Source organism: Myotis myotis, unplaced genomic scaffold (genome assembly GCF_014108235.1).
Source record: "Myotis myotis isolate mMyoMyo1 unplaced genomic scaffold, mMyoMyo1.p scaffold_m19_p_9, whole genome shotgun sequence".
NCBI classification, from domain to species: Eukaryota; Metazoa; Chordata; class Mammalia; order Chiroptera; family Vespertilionidae; genus Myotis; species Myotis myotis.
In genome coordinates this window covers 77,478,827-77,503,598 of record NW_023416401.1, presented here as the reverse complement: position 1 = coordinate 77,503,598, position 24,772 = coordinate 77,478,827, and the positions used below count along the sequence as shown (strand labels likewise).

The window sequence follows — 24,772 nt, the reverse complement described above, 5'->3', positions numbered from 1 at the left end:
ACAGTTGGATTGTACTTGGATGGAAGTGACCCAACAGAAGGGGGGAACTGGTGGTCCAGGATGGAGAGGGGGCAACTGTTGGAGCAATGCCCTTGAGTATGTGAGAGAAGTCAGGACCCACTGCACAAGTGAAGAAGTTGACTCTCCAGAAGAGCATGGGAGGTGTTTTATTCGCTACAGCAGGAGGGGAGGTAGAGCATATGAATACAGGCGCAGGGCTGCTTGTGGAAGTTCTTCTAATTAAAAGGAAATATCAGAGTAATCTTACCTAATAATAGGCAAACATGTAAATTGACCGTCCCTCCGCTACACTCACCAGCCAATCAGGAGAGTATGCAAATTAACCCAACAAAGATGGCGGTTAATTTGCATACATAGGCGCGAAGCAGCGGAGCAAAGACTGAAGGCTACAGCTGGAGCAGCGAAGGCCTGGGTCCTGGGTGCCAAAGGAAAACCGGTACCAGCAGCCAGGGGAAGGGAAGGCCTATTGCACAAATCTCTTTGTGCAACAGCCTCTAGTAATAATAAAAAATCAAAGTGATAAACCAAAACTTTACTTAACCATATATACATATATATAGATATAGATAGATATAGATATAGAGATAGAGATAGAGATATACTTAACAGTAGTAAATGGCAGTCAAAGACTGATCTGAAGAGGAAAGTGGATGGACTAATCAAATGAAGTAGGCCCCCTACAAATCAATGGCCATGAACCCTTTAATGTGCCCATGATTTTCCAGCCACGCCCATCGGCCTGGAACAGGCACAGACCAGGGGAAGCATGCTTCAGCCAGGGCTGGGTTTAGCAGGGGCGTCCCCTGAAAGAGACCAGCAAAGGAAGGGTTATGATCGCAGACCATGGAATCTGAGCTGGAAAGGAGGCAGACGAGGATGTGATTTGAAAGAGGGACAGCGACCTGGAGGCAGGGTCAATGGATTACAGAGCATGGTGGTGGCTGAGCCCAAGCAAATCTCCAAGAAAAACAAGATTTCACATGTCTTCCTCAAGACTGAGAGCAAGGCGAATTATGTTCCTTCACCAATGTTCATTCACAGAAATTTTCTGTTAAATGATCGCTTGGAAGTGCTTTATCAGAGGGCCTTCTCCTTGCTTCTTTGCTAGGCATTTCATATGGTGTGGAAAATGTTTGAAGTCAATAGGTGTCATATCTTGATTACTTTTTCCAGCACTCACCCAAAAAAATTCCTCAAAAAGAGTTTTAAATTAAATAAACTGTATTACGTAATCATAGAGTTGTACAGTGCCTTCAGTTCAGCCAACCTTCAACAACTCCTTCGCTGTGTTTATTAATTGTTAGATGTTTATAGAAGGATATTTATTTTATCAAAGAATCATAATCCCTGAGAACTATGAAGTCCTGGTTCTCAGGTCAGGCTCTTTTTCTCTCTCTGGACAAACTGAGTCCAGCCTTTCATACTTTCACTGAACCATCTTTCATGGATTGTATAGAGAATCCCTCCGAATATTAAAGACCAGCTAAGATCCAGAAGTTTAAATGGACTCATAGGAAAAGAGAGCTAATGTGTTGCTCTTTCTGCTTGTACTGTTCATCTTCTTTTATCCCTATTGTTGATCATTTTTCTCTTGCAATTATTATAATGGTTTCTTGATTATTAAGCTAAATGAAAAATACCTTAGAAAAACTAAAAGAGAGATTGGTTTCCACCATAGTTTAAATAAGACCTTATCATGATGTAGATCTTGAGATCTTGAACCATAATGTTTAAAATGTCATCTGATTCCACATGGTCCTGCCATGTGACTTTGGCTTCTCTGTCTCAGCCATTATCCCAGCGACTGCATGCTCAGAATAGCAGATGCACAGAATTCTTACGGGTGGTGTATCACTGGGAGCATCGCGGTAAATTCTAACGCCATGGTAACAATGAGCTTCATCTCTGAAGCCTCCTGTGATTGGCTAGCTATCACCACCTAACCCTTCCTTCTGACAGATTCTGCCAGAATCCTTTTCTGACACAGGGACAGGACAAAGTACCTCTTTTACATGCAACGATGTCACCCTTGAATAGACAGAGATCACTCTGCCCTTTCCTAGCCCCCACTCTTTGAAATGACTTCGCCTCTAGTAGGTACGAGTGAAGACAGAGTTTATCCACGCCCATATTAAAATGTAGGAGGTTACTTGTATTGTTTAGATCATCTGCATAGCCTAAGGTCACCCTATACACTGTTTCGGGAAAGACATTAGCTTAAAATATTAGGCATAATTGGGGTATGAGAGGAATTTTCCCAGAGGAAAATTGTAATGCCAAATATGTATTAGGTATGTGTTAAGAAAAGAATCCCAGAACACAGACCGAATGGGGTGGGAGGGCATGGACAGATGGCCAGCAGAAGACTCCCACCCTGGGAGAGGGGCAGGGAACTGTTGGGTCTGTACTTCAAACATCAGACCATCCTACAGAGCAAGTAGGAAGCTTTGAGGAAACCACTCTAAATGGAGCACCTTCATCAATGTGTGTGTGGGGGAGCCTTCCTGTCTGCTCACTGGACCCTATTCCCTCCCTCCCTGCATTCCTCCCTCCCTGCATTCCTCCCTCCCTCCTTCTGCTCCTTTGCTCAGGAGCCAGGCATACTTCCTTCACAGGCTAGTGTAGCCAGGAGCCAGAGGAGTCTCTGCAGTCCACACCCCCTTCCCTGTGCTGATTTTAACATGACCCCTTTTAAAAGACACAAGCCTCTGTCTTTGTTCTCCTTCAGATCCCTAAATGGCCAAGGGGAAAAAACAATTGCAAAGGAAAATAAAGAACTTTAATTAGAGGTTTTCAAGTTCAAACTTGACACGTGTGTCTCCCTAGGAGTTGTACAGGGGAACCTGACAGTCAGATCACAAAGGGACCTGGAGTCCCTGGGAGTCTGCCAGGATCCCACATCCCCACCACGACTCTGCCGAACCAGTCCAGTTAGTGTTTTCTTCCCTGGCACTGCTGGCAGGTCAATACATGTGGTCGGTAGGTAGCTAGTTATTAATAAGAGAGGGAACAAAGAGAATCAAAAGACATTAAGCAGCCTTATAACCTGGGGAGCTGAATCGGACACTGAGCCTGCTTGCTCCACTAGGAAGTTACAGCTTCACACACTCCCCAGGGCATCCTCTGCCTCAGGACCTAATCCCCCTGAACCTGGCATACCAGGGGACGAATGAAAACAGCAGGAAACATTCCTGCTGGGCACATGCCCAGTAGAAGTCAAGATGCACAGGGGGAGGTGTTTCTGCTTTGAGGCATGCAGAATAGGAGCCAAAATGGGGACCACAGAGGCCTGTCTGTCTAGCCGGGGCAAAGAAACAGATTGGATAAGGACACAGAACCCACAAGACTTAGAAAATGGATTGGTAAGCGGGAGGATCCAGCACCAGCCTGCAAAAGGTTTGGGAAATAGATTGGTTAATTTGAGAGGCGCCTGGTCCTTCCCAAACCCAAGATAATATAATCAGCTTAACAAAGAAGTCCTCTCCCCCTCTATCTCTCTTCTTCCCTCCCTCCCTCCCTCCCTCCTCCCCTCAGTAACATGCACTCTCCCCCGTCATTTGTGTGTTCTCTCTCCATAGCCATGTGCCCCTAGCAGCCACCTGGGGCCCGTGGCACACAGTGCAGGCCTGGGCACAGTGACAGCCAAGAACAGTCTAAGCTAGCTGGATGGGGACAGTCTGAACTAGACTGAACTCATGTCACAGAACTTTTGGACCGTGGCCCTTGTACTGGGCTTGATAAAGACAGGATTGGACTTTTTCCATGGCAGGATGGACAGAGATGAGACATTGGGAACCGAGGGGGGCAGGCTTTTGATTGTTTCTCCAGTGAATCTGACCAGGAAACGTCAACCTCCCCTATGTGGGTCTCCTGCTTGCCTTGCAATCCCGAGACAGAACCCCATTTCTACCAGCAAGAGTCTGAATATGCACAACCAACCCCTGCAGGCTTTCATTCAATCTATGGTTTACTAGAAAAAGAGGATCAAAAACTATCAAGTCTTCCCAAATCCGTGTCTAGGCTTAATATCATTCCTAACAAATCCCACGGAATAAAAGTTGACTGGAAGAATTAATGGTGAGCATTACTTAGAAAATTGGGCAGGTAGGAAGAAAAAAAAAAGATAAAAGGACAGAAAGTAGAGTGGGACTTGCCCTGCCAAATACTGCATGAATTCCAGAGCTGGGGAGAGGTGGGTTTGTGATCGTCATAATTAGCTAGTTAATATTAATAGGAAGAGAGCAAAGGGGAGGCCAGACATTACAAACATGGTCATCTGGGCAGCTTCGGTCCATTCCCTGCAGATCACTGGGGGAAGGGATTGAACAAAGAGGGAGATGGGCGCATGTGCAGAGAAGTCATGGTGACATAGGGAAGGTGCTTGCCTGTCAGTCTACCCTGAGGAAAAATGAACTGGCTAGAGGGTGGACCCCATCAGAAGCACAGGGAATCTTGGACGGTTAAACTCCCCAGGATGGTTAAACTTCCCTCTCCTCTTGTTCACTCTCTTGTTCTGTGACCTGCACTTGCCCTTGCACTCGCCTGTTGTCTCTCCATAGCCATGTGGCCTTAAGCAGCCACATAACCCATGGCCATTCGGACTCACACACAATGCAGTGCAGCTGGGAACAGAAGCTAAGCTAGCCAGACGCTGGACTGGACTGGACTTTAACATGGAGCAGAAACTATGGGCAGTGGCCCTTACTCTGGCCCTGCTGAAGACCGGACTTTTTCCATGGCGGGAATATAGAGATGGGACCTTGGAGGGGAACTCCCTTAATTTTACATCACCAATAAAGCTTTCCATGAAATCCCATCCTCCCTTGGGGGCCTCAGGAAATTCGTTTCCTCGTGGCACCCCAAGAACTCCACTTCCACTTATAACAGTTTTTTTCACCAAATGATGCTGGGCCTGAGCAGAAGCTAGTCGGGGGAAGGAGAGAATTAAGTAGCATTCTTACTTCACAAACCACCCATCACATGATTCTAAATGAATTTAAACAGTAATCTGTAAAACTGAGTCCATAAAAATTAGAAGAAAAGATTAAGTGACTAGTTGCTTATGGATACAAGAAACGCTTTCTGAGCACAGGAGCCATGAAAGAAATCCAAAGAACAAGTATGAACATTCCACTACTCAAAACATTGGGTTCTGTATGACAAAATGTCACGAACCCTCGGCACTTAGGCAAGAAACGTCTGAACAGTGAAACGAGGAGTGTGGTTTAGATGCCCTCCACTTCCCCTGGCACCACGTGTGGAAGTCAGACACACTCCAGGTTGGTCTTAGGAGACAGGGCCTCCTCCTGCGAGGAGGTGTGGAAATCTGGCTGACCTGGGGGGACTCAACCCTTCCTGTGCAATCCTACCAGAGAAGGAGAACCTCGTTTACCATACAGGAGAGATGTCTGCCTCAATTTTTTAAAAATTATTCTTGCAATCAAACCAAAGTTAAATGCAATGGGGCATTAGCTATTTGGAAAAAAATCTATAGTGATTTCTTCAATGAGGAAAAAAGTACTTTATTAAGTAAAAAAGTACTTTATTAAGTAAAACACATAGTTAATCTAGCTAACTATTTAAACTAGCTAAAGGCTTGGACTTTTATATTTTGTATTCCTGACCAAATACATAAAACCATATATGTGAAAACCAAAATGTCTGTTTATATCATTTAGTAGGTTAACCTACTCAACTGAAATAGACTTAACTCATTAAAAATTGTAAAATACAAATGTTTCCAGCAAATCTGATTTTTAAAATGCTCAACTTTTCAGAATTTCAGGTAATTACATATTAATATCTTCATCATTTACTACCACTTGATCAAATAAAAATGGGAGAGAAGTTCACAGCAGCAATTAGAACACCTCATGAATTTGCTTCTCATTTGGACACTATAAAGCTTGACCACATCATTGCAATCAATCTTACAGATGGTTTCGAAATACAAATCAGCATACCTTTATAACTTTTCCTACAACTCTCAGTAGTATTCAAAGTTACTGACAAGAGTTGCTGCCACCAAGGGTTCTTGTCCAGAATAAGGATGAAATGTCCATAGCCTCATATCCCACTCCCCCCAAAATCCAATTTTATTTTCTGAGAGTCTTCTACAAAATGGCTCTGTTTAGACTTTCACGAAACCATTAAACTAGTTTCTAGCTCTGGTCAGTGTTTCTCAGTGTTTACAATGTTGGCCTGCAGATTGAAGGGCCACGGTTCAATCTCCAGTCCCAATGAGGGCATGTGCAGGAGGCAACCAATCAATGTGTCTCTCTCACATTAATGTTTCTCTCTCACCCTCTGCCTCCTTCCCGTCCACTCTCTCTAAAAAAAAAACAATGGGGAAAAAAATAACCTCAGGTGAGGATTAACAAAAATAAAATAGTTTCTACTCCCAAAACCACTGTCATTTAATCGCTCATACACTCAATCAATCAATATTTGATAATGCTGTTGAGTGGGTTTGCTAGAGACTGTACTAACTTGTATGGTTCCTTTCACTCTCAGCTGACACTCAGCACTTCTCAGGGATGATATTAAAAATAATTCACAACTTGGGTCAGCCTGGGTCCTGACCAATCAGGACAGATGCTGGCCATAAGCTAGCAGGTGGAAGGTTCTGGAGGGTCCTGCTCATCAGTGCAGGCTCTTCCTCCCCCTCCCTGGCTTCACAATCTCCTTCCCTGCCCCTGGATCCATATCCAAACAAAGTTCTAGTTTGATCTTTCTGCTCCTCCTGTGGTCTCACTCTGGGTAAGTTCATCAACTGGAGACAGTTTCTGTGTCTCAATGACTTCGGTGTCTCCGGCTACTTATGGAAAATTTCTATTTGGATAACATACAGAACTTTTAAACTCAACAGGTTAAAAATCACACTCGGTATTTCCTCCCCATTCTCTTCCCTGGCCACAAATGCAGGAGTGTGTGAGTGTGCAATCGTGTGTGTGTGCACGCACACACACACACAGTTGCTGAACACACACACACACATACACACCATCTGATAGGTGTGTATGTGAATGTTTCTTAAAACATGTCTTTCCCTGACTTCTATGACACCACTCTATTCAATACAGATATCAGCGGCCACTTTTCACACTTCGGAAAACTCTACGAGACAAATCTAGAGGTCAATTTGCTCAGCACTGGAGAAGTAGAAATAACTGCAGGCGGACAGTAAATTCACCCAGCTACAGATTACGGTTTTACTTCCCACGGCTCCGCTCCTCTGCTAGCCCACAATTCACTGAACTCCTGAAATAGGAATTCCAGCTTCCCCAGTTCACCTCCTCTCTTAAATGCAATAAAGCCTTAACAGCCAGAGTTACAGATCTGTGAAAAGTGCCTGATAGTACCATAGTAGGTTGTAAGCAAAGTCTTTTTAAAAACAGAAGGTTTGACTTTGGCTGGTAGGCACAAGGCGCAAGACACAGATCTTGTAACATAGAAACCTACACCTGAAAACTGTCTGTTCAGGTTGACCAATGTCACCCCCAATAAATTAAAAAAACACACACACCTGGTTTTAAACAATGGGTGCACATGAACTGGGGGCTACCATCAGCAGCCCTTTGTTCCAGGCCGGAGGCACCCAGTGAGGGATTGTTGCTACCTTGTCATGAACAGACACTGACACCATCCACACTGCCAGCTCCCCAGGAGAGAGGAAGTGAGACAAATGAAAACTCAGGTGTATTTCCCATTCAATGGAGGTGATCGACCCAATGAGCCATCAGTCTCAGAACCCCTAAATGCCATTCCACATACACGGCTGCATCTGAGGCATTCTCAGGAGAGGCTGAGTGAGGTCTGCAGGCCTCTGGGCAGCATGAAGACACAGCTCTCTAGGGCCTGTTTGCCTTTTTTATCCGACTCCTCCTCAGCTCCCTCAGATCTGTTCCAACCTGGAGAACCGACTCATGTTAGCCAGGGTCACAGAAACCGGCAGACCAAAAATTCACTCTAGATTTACGAGAGGGGATTAGGTTTAATGTCCACAATATATATTTTACTATCCTGAGTGCCAACGTTTTTCAGAAACTGCCTAGATGTTGGAAGGTGAACTAAAAACCATTTGGGCGAACAAAACATTTCCCCAAAGTGGACCCCTTGGAACGCTGGCTCCAAAAGATGCTTCACAAGAAAGAGTGTTCTGTGGCCAAATGAAGTTGGCAAACATTCCATATCATGGCATCATCCTAAAAATCCCCCAATGGATGGTCTAATGAGAAAGGCACTGAAAATCCTACATTGGAAAAACCTTAGTTCACTCTCATATATGTATTTTACCACTGCGACTCTTTAGCAAAGTTTCATCCTAAAACTCAACAGGGTAAATTCTCCTCTGAGCACAGCCGCCTCTAGCGAGTCAGCTGTGGTACAGCGAAATGATTACTGGATCTAAGCCCTGGTTTTAGCTTTGGTACTGGGACCTCTCCAGGCCCCTGTTTTCTCATCTACAAATGGAATTAATAGCATTGCTTTGAGAAACGTATGAGGCATCCTCTGTAAGAGCACTTTATAAAGTGCCATAAGAATATGATTCCCTGCTAATGATATACTTCTTGTTGTGTAGCTCCTCAAAATGCATGTGTAGTCCTGGCCGGTGTGGCTCAGCTGGTTGGCGCATCGTCCTGTGCACTGAAGAGTCACAGGTTCGATTCCCAGTCAGGGCACATACCCAGGCAGCAGGTTTGATCCCTGGTCAGGTTCATGCCAGAGGCAACCAATACATGTTACGCTCTCATATTAGTGTTCTCTCCCCTTCTCTCTAAAGTCAATGAAAAACGTATCCTCAGGTGCAGATTTTTTAAAAATGCATTTGTAAAGGGATACTTTTGTTCATTCTTTCAATGCCCATTCTTTGAGGGCTAATCAGGAAGAGCTATGACCTGGTTTCCGACCTTAGGAAATGCAGACAGTGGGCAAGTGGGGTCCGACGCATACTGCTCATAAGAGACGCAGATACAAGTAATTCTGGGATTCTGAAGTGGGTGCCTGGCCAGGAAAAGGAGGAGGGAAGTCAGGGAAAGCTTCCCAGCTGAAATCGTAGGAATCTTGAAGGATCATTAGGAGGGTTGGATGGATAGGGGGAGTGGGACATAATGCCAAAATGATATCATGTGGGGAGTATGTGAAGAATGGGCCCCCTTGCAAGGAGGAGAAATAACTTATCTGTCTCTTCCAAGTAGAGGAAGAGACTTAGCTCAGTAAGGAGGTTGTTTCTTGAGAGTAGGACTCTTCTTTGGAGTAGTGACCCCTAAAAAGGCTGGGGGACATTGGGTGGAGATAAGAAGGCTGTTGGGAAGTTATCTCTAAAACCAGCACATACCATAGCCCTACAGGGAGTCAAGTTCCTGCCATCTACCCCTGCATGAGGGTCAAGTGTGGGCTATTTTAATTTTTTTTCTGCTTAATCTACAGGAGAATGTCACTAGACAAGGAAGTCCGGTAGCAGGCTGGGCCTTCTCTCATGTCCCAGTTTCCAACTGCTGAGAGCAGACTTCTTAAACCTCAAGGCTACTGTCTCCAGCTTTCTTCTCCAGTCCCAAAGGCAATGGCCTCTCACTGTCCAGGCCCCTCCAATCCCTGGCTCCTGATACCCTCCAGGGAGGTTCGAGAGCACTGGGAACTCACCAATGTGGGAGAGACAAATTGGAACCTGAGGCAAAAGGGAAAATGTGTGCCTTTCTGTACACTTAACAAAACATTCTCCCGTATTTGAACTAAGTAAAAAGTAAATAAAAGCTGCACAGTCAAAAAACATGACTGTATAGAAAGTCAGCATTGCCTAATCTGCTGCATATTTATGTTCTAACCCACATAAGCCTCCAAGTGGGGACTAGACACATGGAGGGCATTTGGAAATGACTGTTCACCATTGCACAGGATGCAGGGTCATCACACCCACCCATCTTTATTTAAAATGTTGGCATTTTGCCCTAACCGGTTTGGCTCAGTGGATAGAGTGTTGGCTTGCGGACTGAAAGGTCCTAGGTTCGATTCTGGTCAAGGGCATGTACCTTGGTTGCGGGCACATCCCCAATAGGGAGTGTGCAGGAGGCAACTGATTGATGTCTCTCTCATCGATGTTTCTAACTCTCTATTCCTCTCCCTTCCTCTCTGTAAAAAAAAAAATCAATAAAATATATATATATTTTTTAAAAAGTTGGCATTTTGTTCATCGTGGCCTTTTTACATTATATTTGACTTTTAAAATGTTGCTTTAAAATACTATTTATCTTAATTACTGAGAACCACCAAGTGTTTATTTTTGCTGCAATATTTACACAGTCCTGCTGGTTGAAGAATGCTGAGGTTTCCTTGTTGATAACAGGATGTTCCTAAGAAACCCCAGCGAGCCTGAAACTCGCAGGCTTGCAAGCAAGTGCGGCTCCACTACCAGCGAGGTCAGCGTGGGCCTCCTGGCTGAATTTGGAAAGCCCTGGGGATTTGAGAGCTTTAAGAAGAGAGGAGCCTCTTGGGGCCCAGGGGGCTGGTATTGCCCTGTATTTCTTGGCAACATCTCAGAGGCTCTAAAGCCGAATTCTGCAAGCCCTGCAGTCGCCCGGCCGTCGAGGGGCGCCCTGTGACGGGTGGGTGGATGCTGAGCCGTGGGAATAGAGGCCAAGGGTGGAGGCCTCAAAGTGGGAAAGTGGCCCTACCCTATCCCTTCCAGGCAGGAACCCTGCTCGTCCTCCGCCGGCAGCGCCATCAATCACCGCTGCAGCCCAATCGCCCCCAGCCAGGACTCACCGACCCCCTCCTGCTGAGGCTAGCTCCCGAGGGAGCAAGCATCCGCCCAGAGCGTCCGCCTAGCGCTCAGGCGGGGCGCACGGACCAGGTCCGCGCCCCGCACCCGAGCTGTGCGACGCCCGCTCCCGCCCGCGCGCACTTGACACCCCGTAGGCGTCCCCGCAGGTAGAGCTCCACAAAGGTCCCCACCTCCTCCTCCTCCGCGCGCGCGCACGCACACCCCGCTCCTCGGGCCACCGCGCCGCCACCTCCTAGCCGCCCCGCTCGCCACCCCGCAAGGGTCAGCTGAGGATACCCCATGACCCAGCCCGGAGCAGCGGCCGCCTCGCAGCGCCGCAACGTCACCCTGCCCCGTCCCGGCTCCCCCACTCCCCGGCGCCTCCTCCCCATCGGCCCCCACGACCTCCGAGGCCGCCGGCTGCTCCCTCCCCAGGTCGCCCCGGAGGGGAGAAGAGTTTGAAGAGCAGCACCCCGCGCCCTGAAACCCGCAGAGACCCCGCCCGCACCCCGGCATCTTCCAGGGCGCTGGGTGCGGGCACGAGGGGTGGGGTCTCCGCGGCCGCCGCCCCTTACCTCGCTCAGGACCTCCCCGCAGGTCCGGGAAGCCGGGGAGACCGGTAGCCCCGCGGACTAGCGCGGGGCTGGGCTTCCCCACCCGGGAGGAGCGGGAGGAGGAGAAGCGGGAGGAGGAAGGAGAGAGGAGAGGGGAAGGGAGGAGGGGACTGGAGGAGGGGAGGGGAGGGGAGGGCTTTGTGTCAGCCTCCGGCCCTCCCTCGGCTCCAGCGCTACTAGCCGTCCCCCACCCCCAGCACCTCCAGGGGGTGATGTGAGGGGCGTGAAGGCGCCTGCGCGACCCGGGGTCCCGCCACCCCCCCTAGTGCCGCGCACTCTCCGCCCCTCCCGACGTGCAGCCGCCGCACTCACCCTGGGACCGGGAGCCCGGCTGCTACGCGGGGAGCCGGGACCAAGAAGTTTACAAACCCGGAGCAAACTTGGCCTGGCAGGCTTCGGGGCGCCGCCGCCCCCTCTCCTGCACTCCCGCGGGGCGGCCGCCGTTCTCTCCTCGGAGCTTCTTGCCCGACTCCTTCCTTCCCGCTCATTGTAGGGCAGCGCCAGCGCGCGGACCTTCCCGGGACGGCCCGCCGCCCTCCGCAGACGGGGCTGGACGCGCGGCTGGCGGAGGCCTGCGCGGCGCGGCGCGGCCCTTTGTCCGCCTCCGACCCGCACCGGGAGCCCAGGCGGCCGCGGACCCCGCCGCTGCGTGTTTTGTTCCGTGGTCGCGGGGAAGGGGGCCGCCCAGCCCCGCCCGGCTCGGGGAATCGGCGGCGGGATGGGGCTTGCTCTGCGCTGGGAGACCTTTGTCACACCGGGAGGGGGCAGGGACGGGCTGGGAGGCTGGGAGCTGCCCCCGCCGGGAACCGAGTCAGGCCGGTCCCCGGTGCGCTTCCTGCCGAGTTTTCCCACCTGCGGCCGGGGGACAACTCCTTTGGGGAGAAATTGCTGGCAGTGGTAGAGTTACCGAAGAAGCCAGTGTTGCAAAAAGAGCAAGGACACCTGTTTTGGACAGAAGCAACAGACAAAAAAAAAACGGAGAAAGAAAGTATTCTTGTTCTTCTTTAGATCAGCAGCAGGAAAAAAACTTTTATTGGTGTTAGTTCTTGTGAACCCTGCCTTCTAAATACCAAGATTTATTTATCATTTATAATCAGCTCAGCCCGCGGGAAAATCACCCACTGCGCCCATGGTTCTGTTCCAAGACACTGATTCAATCAATAATTGAGCACCTGCTATGCTCCAGGCACTGAGTCAATGCTTGGGGCGTGCTGGCAAGACAAAGATCTTCCTGCCCTGGTGGGGCTGACTTTCTGGAGGGGAGCGGGGCAGGTGCCGGCAGCTGCAAACAATCACAGTGTGCATACACACTTTCTAACTAAAAGCAGTTCATGGCGTTAGTCACGTCCTTGGCTGGAATTTTTCCCTAACAGCGGTCAATCTTTGCATCTATGATAACATACCTGATGACACACCTTTGGAATGTCAAAGTAATTTCCTTTTTTCCCAGAAATTGTCAGTTTGGCTCAAATAAACTCATAAAAATTCTTACAGGTTTGGACATTGTTTAAAATATTTTTTTATTGGTTTCAGAGAGGAAGGGACAGGGAGGGAGGGAGGGAGGGAGAGAGAGATCAACATGTGAGAGAATCTTTGATGGGCTGCCTCCTGCACGCCCCCTACTGGGGAGTGAACCCGCAACCCAGGCATGTGCCCTTGACTGGAGTCAAACCCAGGACCCTTCAGTCCGCAGGCTGACGCTCCATCCATGGAGCCAAACCAGCCAGGGTAGCTTTGGACATTTTTTATGTTGACACTACACACCAAGGCTATGTAATATAGCCTATTGCTTCTAGGCTACAAGCCCATACAACATGCTACTGTACTGAATACTCTTGGCGGTGATGACACACTGGTAAGTATTTGTGTATCTAAACAAAAGGTACAGTAAAAATATGGTATAAAAGATAAAAATTGGTACACCTGTGTATGGCACTTACCATGCATGGAGCTTGTAGGACTGGGAGTTGCTCTGAGTGAGTGAGTGGTGAGCGAATGTGAAGGTCTAGTCTAGGACCTCACTGGACATTACTGTGGACTTTATAAACACTATACACTTGTGCTACACTAAATTTAAAAAGTTTTTTCTTCAATAATAAATTATTTCACTCACTGCAACTTTTTTACTTTATAAACTTTTTGGGTTTTGACCCTTATGATAACACTTAGCTTAGAACACAAACAAATTGTACAGATGTACAAAAATATTTTTATAGCATTCTATAAGCTTTTCCCATTTTAAAAATATTTCTTTTCTTTCTTTTCTTTTCTTTTTTTTTTTTAACTTTTTAAATGTTTTTGTTAAAAACTAAGACAGAAATACACACATGAACCTAGGCCTACACAGGGTGAGCCTTCACCAGTATCACTGACTTCCACCTCCATTATCTGGTCCCATTGGAAAGTCTCCAGGGCCTTAACATGCATGGAGGGGTCATCTCCTATGATAACAATGGCTTTTTCTGAAACAACCCCTGAAGAACCTTCCTGAGGCTCTTCTTAAGGAGGTGTCACTCTTTATAGAAATATGTCCATGGTGGTTTCCTTGCTTTGTTCCTTTTTTTTTTTTTTAATCATAGACTAGGGGCCCAGTGCACGAATTCATGCACCTGAAAGGAGCTGTGGGCCACGAGGCTGCAGTGGGCACAGGGGCAGGTCTCAGCCCATCCTCTGTGCCCCTGCCCTCCTGCCAAGGCCCCTCCAGCCATAGCCCGGTTCCCTGTCTGCCGGCAGTCCCGCTCCTGCCGCTTCCACTCCCACACAGACGACAGCAGGTACAAGTATTGGGTAGGACCCTTGAGTGTGGGAGCAAAGAATTTTCAGTCACCACCAGAGGCTTGCCCAGATGACAGCAATCGGCACCCCGCCTTGGTCTGGTGCCCCCACTCACCTGCCCCACCATCCCTCCACAGCCTGTGCCCACCATGTTCCACGCTCTGCTGCCTGCTGCCAACGCCCACTGCCATGGTTCCGCGTGCATCCCCTGGTGGTCAGCACACGTCATAGCGACCGGTTGTTCTGCCATTTAGTCTATTTGCGTATTAGCCTTTTATTATATAGGATTTGCTTGTAAGTAGATAATGCACATTGAACATTCCTCTCTATTAAAGAAAACCTTTTCAGTGTTGGAGGTTCATGTTTAAAACTTAAAAAAAATATTTTTCTCATTTTATTTATTTTTATTTTTTTAATTTTACTTTATTGTTTAAAGTATTACAAATAGTAATACATGTGTCTCTTTTTTTTCACATTGACCTTCCCCCCGCCTCCCGTACCCACCGGCACATGCCCTAACCCCCCCCCCCCACCCCGGGTCTTGTGTCCATTCGTTATGCTTATATGCATGCATTCAAGTCCTTTGGTTGATCTTTTACCTCCCCCCTCCAACACTCCCTAGCCTTCCCGCTGTACTTTGACAGTCTATTCGATGCTTCTCTGCCTCTGTATCTATCTTTTTGTTCATCAGGTTATAATGTTCTTTTTTATCCATAAATGAGTGAGTTCATGTGGTATTTTCCTTTCTCTGACTTATTTCACTTAGCATAATGCTCTCCAGTTCCATCCATGCTGCTGCAAATGAATTCCTTCTTTTTTATAGCAGCATAGTATCCCATTATGTAGTTGTACCATAGTCTTCTAATCCACTCATCTGCTGATGGGCATTTAGGCTGTTTCCAAATCTTAGCTATTATAAATTGTGCTGCTATGAACATAGGGGTGCATATGTCCTTTCTGATTGGTGTTTCTGATTTCTTGGGATATATTCCCAGAAGAAAATTTTTTTTTTTCCAGAAAGAAACATTGATGAGAGAGAAACATGGTTTGGATGCCTCCTGCATGCCCCTATAGGGGATTGGCCCCGCAACCAGGGAACATGCTCTAACTGGAAATGAACCAGCAACCTTCTAGTTCACAGGATGAAGCCCAACCCACTGAGCAACACTGGCCAGGTCATTCTCAAACTTTTTAAGAAGTTTGTTGAGGTCTGCAAAACCTTCTGCCAAACCCTTCACTGAATTTTCTTTGGGCTTCTTTCTTTACTTCTCCTGTAGTTTAATTTCTCCTGCCTCTTCTTCACCTATCCATTGCTATTCCAGTTCCAAGAACTCCGCATTAGTCAAAACCGCAGGAACCACCTCTAGGAGCTCCTCAATGTCATCCTAACCACACTCACGTTAAAGTTGTTTACCATTAACCACATCCTTGTTGATTTTTGCAACCTTTGCGCAATGATGTTAAGACAGCTATGACATAACGGGGCAATAAGAATTTTTCAGCTGTTATCTTATCAGACCAGCATCTTAAACATAATTCTGCAGCACATGACTCTATTTTGAAATGACAGGAATTCCTACAAAGTTGAAGATGTGAGTGAAAGGAAGAGGTGAACAGAGGCACACCTGGCCCCACCTCCCTCCCTCTTTTGTCCCTTCTTCAGCCTAACAGTGAATCTATTTGATAGACAGCGTCCCAGGTAAATGCTGGAACTATGTGGCTTCTGCTTCTTCCCGTGCCTTCCTCTTTCTCTCTTTCCATTCACCCTCTTAAAAACTTTCTTATCTTGGTAACCTTGCTCCATGGATGTCCCCACAAGTTCAATCAGTTCCAGGACTGGGGACCATTGGCCCTTTCCTCCCCGAGGAAACCATCTTGTACTGTAGAGATGGGTTGGGATTATTCATTCAAAATTATTTATTGAGTAGCTACTAGGTGCCAAGTACTATTGCAGGCAAAATTGGGGCTACAGCAGTGAGCCAAAAAACAAAACACCACACTGTCATGGAATTCAGGTTATAACGGGAAGAGAGAGGCAATAAGTCAGACAAACATGCAAAATACGTGCCATGGAGAAAAATTAACCCGGGAAGGGAAAGAGCAGGTGGTGCAGAGGCCACAATTTAAAACAGGTGGTCGTGCCCAGCCGGCGTGGCTCAGGGGATGAGCATGGACCTATGAATCAGGAGGTCATGGTTCAATTCTGGTCAGGGCACATGCCCGGGTTGCAGGCTCGATTCCCAGTAGGAGGCGTGCAGGAGGCAGCCAATCAATGATTCTCTCTCTCACCATTGATGTTTCTATCTTTCTCTCCCTTTCCCTTCCTCTCTGAAATCAATAAAAATATATTTAAAAAATAAAACCGTTTTCTCTGTTTTTATCCAGAGAAAACTCAGAGGATAAAAACAACATGAAAAGAACGCATGTTGGACCTCACAGACTTAGCTCCCTTTCGGCAGGTTGGACGTCCCACCCCAGGGTTCCCGGAGTCTGAAGTGGCACTCCAGTCAGCCACAGAGATCACAAGTGCTCTAGGGGCACTATTGTCAGCTGAGGGCCCGCTAGCCAAGAGATGTCATTTCTAATGAAGCCATTTCCCCTCTAAAGGAAACCCAGCAGCATTGGCTACAGGAACATTGCCCAGAGCTGCCAATGCAGCAATTTCTCTCTTCTGTTGAGCAGGGCAAGCAGAAGTGAATGTCTTGTGCACGTATAATGACTTGAAAAGAGGGATTTTAGACTCCAGGGTCTGAGCTGTAAAATCATCATCAGAGTAATTATGGTGATTCTTTCTTTACTAGTCTGCAGTGGTCCTGGTGACATTGCCTTGCTCAATTCCCATAGCAACCCTGGGAGACAGGTGAAGAATATCAGTGGATAGTTAACTAATTCCTAGTGTTAGGACTTATCTAGTAGTTAGGTGGTAGTTAGAAATGCCCATTTTCTTTTCCAAAGATGTGGTTCATGTAGAGCAGCGGTTCTCAACCTGTGGGTCGTGACCCCTTTGGCGGTCAAACGACCCTTTCACAGGGGTCGCCTAAGACCATCCTGCATAGCAGATATTTACATTACGATTCATAACAATAGCAACATTACAGTTATGAAGTAGCAACGAAAATAATTTTATGGTTGAGTCACAACATGAGGAACTGTATTTAAAGGGCCAGAAGGTTGAGAACCACTGAATAGAGGGAGGTGGTTCTTCTTCTTTTTTTTTTTTTTTTTTTAATGTTTTTATTGACTTTTAGAGAGAGAGAAAGGGAGAGGGAGAGAGAGAGAAATATTGATGAGACATCAATCAGCTGCCTCCTGCATTCCCCCTCCTGGGAATCAAGCTCAAAACCAGGGCATGTGCCCTGACTGGAAATCTAATCCGGGACCTCCTGGTTCATGGGTTGACGCTCAACCACTGAGCCACACCGGCTGGGCATAGGGAGGTGGTTCTTAGCAGGAAGGGCATTTGGCACAATTACATATTTTATTTATTTACTTTTATCTTTGTTTCAAAATCTAAAAGGAATCAGTGATTATCTCTGGAGTGTGCGATTATTGGGGTTTTAATCTTTCAAGTTGTAGTATGTTTATGAACAGTCTGAATACTTAAAACAGTGTATCACTTTGTTAGAGAAAATACATTAACTTTATATATAAAATCATATAAAGAGAATTAGAAGTAGAAGTATAAAAGTGAATTTAGATATTTAATATTTTGATTTCTTGTTTGACCTTAGTATTTAGATCATTTTTGGCTGTGGTACTCCTCAGGCATATGGTACTTTGGCCGGAGAACTGGTGATACTCTGAGGGTACTGACTATTCCACCTGGCATATGTATATGTCAAAGGTTAGCTCCTATCTATGTTGCTCCCCATGAGTTTAAAGATATGTTTTCTATTGCCCCATAACAAATTACCATAAATATAGTGGCTTAAAAACAGCACATGTTTATTATCTCACAGCTTCCATGGCTCAAGAGTCTGGGCACAGCTTAGCTGGGGTTCCCTGCCCCAGGGTCTCACAAGGCTTCAATCCAGGTGTTGGCCGGGGCTACGGCCTCAGCCAAGACCTCTGAACTCTCACCCAGAATTCACTTCCTTACAGCTGTGTGAGTGAGGCTCTTTTCCCGGTGGAAACTAACCAAGCAAAAGCCATTGATTCAGAGCTTGCTACAAGAAGGGAGTAGGCCACCATCACTTGCATTTGGCAGGGAGTCAAAGGCAGGCAGAGGAATGGGAAAGATTTACAGCAGAGAAGGGAGGTGTCAGTTCACATGCGCCGTAATTGGAAGCTTTTGGCCTGGGGAGCTGGAATCAGGCTCCCTAGCAGCCAGGATTCTACGTGACTGGTCAGGGGAGTATATTTGGCCCCTAGTTGGAAACGGAGACCAAGTGAGGAAGCTGTCAGTTATTAATCAAGTTCTGGTTATTTTTGGACCAATTATTACAAGGGTTATCATTTGATTCCTGGGCCAGTTGCTATAGATAGTGTTGTGAATTCCCACAAGTCTGTCTTATACTGTAAATACTAATAGCACTGGCTTTGTGGGCTGGTTACTGTAGATAATGGGTTGGTTTCCTGGGCTGCTCACTGCAGAATGTGGGTTGGAGTTCTATGTCTGCATAAGGTCCCTTTGCATATTCAGTCTTTTAGTTCCTAGAGACAGGCTGCATCTCCCAGCACGTGGCCCTCTCCACAGGCTGTTCACAAGATGGTAGTCTACTTCTTCTGGGCCAGCGAAGTGTCTCTCTCACTCTCATGCATTCTAGTAATATGGAGTTTTTATATATGTCATTATGTATTCACAAGAGTGACATCATACCTTTGCCATAGTCCATTGGCTAGAAGCATTGGAATATTATCCAAACTGGAGAGGAGAAGATGATAGGGCACAACTCCAGGGGTAGACACCATAGGGCATTTTGCCTTCCACTTAGGATCCTGTCTACCTCCGTGGGAGAGGATGAGCCATGAGCAGTGCCCCAGGCCCTGGGGAACACTGCTGATCACTCCGGCTTGGCTCTAGGTTCTGGGCGAAGGAATGCCCACGGGCCATTGGTCTCCGGGAGCTTCTTTCTAATAATGACTTCTCACTGAAGCAGACTTTTGTGCAGCCCTAATATCCTCTAACACCCGCATCCAGGCTGTTGTGGCTGATTTCTGTGGGTAAGGAACTTCTACTGCTTCCTTTGCGTGGGGGCCCCCCAGCTCCTGCCTTGGGGGGTCTTTCACCTATTTCTTTCTCCCCATTACTGCTCTGTTATATGCTAGGGCAGAGGTCTCAACCTTGGCTGTATGTTACAATCACCTGGAGTTTTCTAACATCTCGATGCCCAGGTAATACCTCAGGCTGTTAAAATAGTCTCTCTAAGGTGGGGCACAGGCACACAAGCAGCTTTATAGCTACCAGGTGATTCTAATATGTGGCCAAGGTTCTAGAAGAGTCACTGTCTGAAGCTGCAGCCTTTAAATCGGCTCTGAGGCTTGCTGCACACCAGAGCCACCTGGAAGCTTTTAACACAAACCTCTGGTGACCTGGCCCCAGTTCTAATAACATGATGCTGACTGGGAATCTAACCAGTGACCTCCTGGTTAGATCCACAACACTATCTATAGCAACTGGCCCAGGGAGTCAAATAATCTGCTGTGACTGGTCTACAGGATGGTCTGGGCATTGGGACTTTTAAACGTTCCCCAGGTGATGCCAGTGCTCAGGCCTGATAAGAACCACGGATTCTCTATCCAGGTAGCAAGGTGCTCCCAGGGAATGGGGCTCACTCCTCCCTTCTCTGTGAGGAAAGGGGCAGGTCCCCAGTTTAAGTGTGATTAATAGAAACTATGGGTAGAACATAGGAAGGATTTGTATTGATTGCTTTTGCTCTGAAAGTTGAAATAATCAAGAATATTAATTTAAGGATACATCAGATTTCCTGCTTTTAGAAAGATTTTCCAAGCTAGCAGTGGAAATTTCCCTTTGCTATCATATTTTTCATGTGTTTTTATTTTATAAGCAGCATTAAGAGAATGTTCTCTATATCATTTGTCTGGTAAGTCCATTTGAGTTTTTGTCAAGTGGTTCCCATATGTACAGTGAGATTTCTGTAGGCTGAGGGTGCTATAGGATAGTGATGGCGAACCTATCACACACGTGTCAGAGGTGACACGGGAACTCATTTTTTTGGTTGATTTTTCTTTGTTAAATGGCATTTAAATATATAAAATAAATATCAAAAATATAAGTCTTTGTTTTACTATGGTTGCAAATATCAAAAAATTTCTATATGTGACACGGCACCAGAGTTAAGTTAGGGTTTTTCAAAATGCTGACACACCGAGCTCAAAAGGTTCGCCATCACTGCTATAGGAGCATGGAGCACAGAGGAGACACGGAGACATGAGCTGGAGTCTAAAGGCAGGCTCAGCGGGGCTGGAGGAGGAGAGAGGGAATGGCAAGGCCAAAATATGGAGGTGGGACAGTGCAAGGCGTCACCACCTGAAAACATAACTCAGTAGATCCAGGAGAGACGAGGTTGTGATGACAAGCGTTTTCTGACTACCTCCATGATAGAACTTTTTTCTTCATCATCTTTATCAATTACATATTTACTTTTACATGTGTATTCTGCTCTATAATTATAATTCAACTAGAGGCCCGGTGCATGACATTCGTGCACTGAGGTGGGGGGGAGGGGAAGGGGGTCCTTCAGCCAGGCCTGTGCCCTCTTGCAGTCTGGGACCCCTTGGCGGATGTCCAACTGCCAGCTTAGGCCCGCTCCCCAGAATCAAGAAAATGTTTCCAGAATCAAGGTTGATGAACTCTTTTCTTGCCCCCACTTCCATTCCTCAAAATCATGATCATGCTACATTTCAGTCTGCTTCATATTTGAACCCTTACTTTCTTACATAGTCTCCTTCCAATCAAGGTTTCTTAGGGGAGCAGGCCTAAGCCAGCAGTCAGACATCCCCTGAGGGGTCCTTAGCGCTGCTACAGAGGCTTCTGGCTGAGCATCGCTCCCCTGTGGGTGTGCACTGAGCCCCAGGGGGCAGCTCCTACATTGAACATCTGCCTCCTGGTGGTCAGTGCACATCATATCCACCTGTCTTTCCACTGTTCGGTTGATTTGCATATTAGCCTTTTATTATATAGGATTTTCTAAACCTTGTTTATAGATTGATTCTAAAGACTAAATACCAATAAAACACATCAACATCATCATAACCGGAGTTCACTGTACAGCCTTATAATTGGCTAAGATTAATTTTCCTTTTTGTGAATCCAACATCACTATTCCTGTGACACTTAAAGGAAAATATTTCCAGAATCAATGTCGATGAACTCTTTTCTTGACCCCACTTCCATTCCTCAAAATCATGATCATGCTACATTTCAGTTTGCTTCATATTTGAACCCTTCTTTTCTTACATAGTCTCCTACCAACTAAGCTTTCTAATTGCCTTTTCCTTTCTTCCTTCCTTTCTTCTTTTTAATAAATTTTCTTGTTTATGTTGTCAACAGAAAACATTTACCACCCCAGATCTTTCAAAACATCCAGCCTTTCAATTACAGTAACTGCTGCAGGGAATCCACTTTCTCTCAGAAAACTGTGCCTTCAGAGACTTCTGCATTTCTGCTTTCTTATCAATTGCTTACTTGCTACATTTGTTGGGAACTATACTCCTGAGGCTCCTTTTCTCTGTACTTCTGGGGTAGATCAATTGTTTTCTAGATCTCAGGTCTTAGTTTGTTTTATTTTATCTCAGGAGGGGCTCTGGGAGGCTTTCAGAGTGTGTATGGCTGAAAACATATTTAGTTTGTCCTCATGCTTGACTGATATTTTGACTAACAGACACTCTAGATCAGCCGTGGGCAAACTACGGCCCGTTTGAAATGAATAAAACTAAAAAAAAAAAAGACCGTACTCTTTTATGTAATGATATTTACTTTGAATTTATATTAGTTCACACAAACACTCCATCCATGCTTTTGTTCCGGCCCTCCGGTCCAGTTTAAGAACCCATTGTGGCCCTCGAGTCAAAAAGTTTGCCCACCCCTATAGATTCAATACTTTCCTTCTTAATTTGAAGGCTTTCTTGATCCTCCAAGTTGTAAAATTCATAGGAATATGCCTGAGCTGGATCTTTCATCCATTGCTTTCGTCCATTTTATCCATCAGTGTCCTCTTATCTGCTTTTTTCTTCATTAACTTTATTGGAAGTTCAAATTTCTGATGAATGTCATACAGATATCTTTGTTGTGGTGGATTTGATTCCTCTTGTATCCCTTGACTTTCATTTTAAGGGGACTTAGGATGGGTAGGGGAGTAAATGCATGTGATTGGTCTGCCATTTGGAACTCTACAGACATATCATTTGGATATTAAAAGAAAGGAGGAGCCCTGAAGATGGAAGGACTGGGAGCCCCTTACTTTACATCATGGGGAAACTGTAGCTCTCATAGTGCTCACTGGTGGCCCAAAGAGGTAACATCAGGTGACCATGTGTTCTGTTCTGAAATAAACTATGACGTCACTTTTCCAGTGAATGGAAATGATTGGGAATGTTCTAATATATCCTGGACTATTTCCATTAGGCCCATGTGTATTCAGAGTACTAAGTGGAGATTGGAAAAATAAAGGCAGCTTACTGTTTGACTCTAAGTGTCCCACACTTCGGGAATGTACCTGGTGCTGGTCAGTGGGCAGATATTGCAATTCTTACATTCCAGGGCACGTTGTAGCTGGCACATAAGATGCATCCTAAACTTAAAAATGATGCTACTCGCCCTAACCGGTTTGGCTCAGTGGATAGAGTGTCGACCTGCGGACTGAAAGGTCCTAGGTTTGATTCCAGTCAAGGGCATGTACTTTGGTTGCGAGCACATCCCCAGTAGGAGGTGTGCAGGAAGCAGCTGATCGATGTTTCTCTCTCATCGATGTTTCTAACTCTCTATCCCTCTCCCTTCCTCTCTGTAAAAAATCAATAAAATATATTTTAAAAAATGATGCTACTCATCTGAGTATGGAAGAATGAAAATAATCAACCTATGATGGTTTTGACCAGGCGTTGTGTAAATGTAAGTCCTCTGAAGCAAAGGCGCAAAAGGCCCTGGTAAGTCTGAGTCATGATCAGGAGGGATTATAGATTCCCTGTTCTACAGGATGAAGATATGAGGGTAGAAGGGACTCTGCATCTCCTCTCCAGTGAAGTGGGAAGACTTCAAGGTCCTCCTTCACTTGACATGATGTGAGATCAGGAGAAATAGCTATGAGGGATCAAGGCACATGAACCTAAGACTACTCCAAAGACTCGTCACACCTCCCCGGGTGGCAGCAGGGACCTGCATGGGCCAATGAAGAAGAGCAGAGAAAGAGGGCAGGCCAGCAGATGCCAGAGAAAATAAATAACGCTACCTCTGCGTCAGATGCCTCCCCGAATCCATCCCCCAGGCTGTGGATTGGGGCAGTGATGGGAGAGACTGAGTTGACTAACAGTTTCCTCCCTGGTCTCCTATGAGAGCAGGTCTGCCATGTTTTGGAGAATCATACCAGCTGGTTATTCTTTTGCTGGCATCCCAAAACATGGCTCATGCAGCAAGTGATCACTGAGGACGGTGGTACTCTCAAGCAGGAAGCCCCTTGGGTGGACACTTGGTGCGTAGCTGAGGGAGAAGTGGCCACTATACACTCCAGCACCCACGTGCTCTGTGTCCTTACTGGTCTTCCCGATGTCAAAAGGCTGGAAGTGTGATTGTCCTCCATACACCTTGGGGAAGTCTGCTTCCCCTGGCCCCAGGCTCTGCCCCTTCCAAAGGAGCTTTGGCTGCTTGTCCCTATTGGACATGATGTTTCATAGGGAGCGCCCTCCCCTCCCCTTCTGCCTGCCCCACTGGCTTCGGCCCTCAGCCCCTCACATAAGTGCAAACTGGAGCAGAAGTTGCAGAAGTCTGAGTCTCTCTTATGTGTCCTATCCCCATTAGACAGTGACCCCTGAACTCCTAGACTAAACCTCATCCCATAAATCCATGGTCAACCCCACCTCTGGCAGAACACAGAGGTATCCAGTCCCATCTTGGGGGCTTTGAAAGGGTTTATGTGTAGGTGCTGGGCAGCGGCTTTTGGGCCTGGCCTCTCCAAGTGCTGCCTGGAATGGATTTCCCATAGAAATACTGTTCAGAAGTGGCAAACTTGCAGTGTCCTACTTGTCTTTTTGTACTATGGCTCCAACCTGGAAAGGGACACAGAGGGCTTAAAAAGCGTGTGCAATTTTCCCATGTTTACCAATAGTTACAACTCTTCCCTGTAAAATAGTTAAGGTCCAATCAAAGAGACCTGGTGTGTTGATAAACTTGGTGTTATTTCAGTGTAGCTATCTGAATCATCATTGAATTAGTTTCATAGGGTGGCCGTGACAAATTACCCCGTGGTGATTTAAAACAACACAGATTTATTCTCTGGCAGTTCTGAAGGCCAGAAGTCTGAAATCAATTAGGATTGGTTCCTTCTTGGGGTCCCAAAGAAGAATCTGTGCCTCGCTCTTAGCTCCTAGGTGGCTTTTGGCAGTCCTCGGCATTCCTTGGCTCATGGCTGCATAACTGCAGTCTTTGCCT

At 46.5% G+C, this 24,772-nt stretch overlaps 1 protein-coding gene across 8 annotated transcripts in view; it reads right to left on the bottom strand.

Moving 5' to 3' along the window:
* RIN2 (Ras and Rab interactor 2) overlaps positions 1–11,486 on the bottom strand; it is a 212,063-nt gene extending 200,577 nt beyond the window's left edge. For all 8 annotated transcript variants that reach the window (XR_004969777.1, XR_004969778.1, XM_036321036.1 and 5 more), the window contains exon 1: positions 11,356–11,486. The gene's annotated coding sequence lies outside the window, so the exon portion shown is untranslated. The remainder of the gene's footprint in view (positions 1–11,355) is intronic.
* Positions 11,487–24,772: the final 13,286 nt, after the last annotated feature.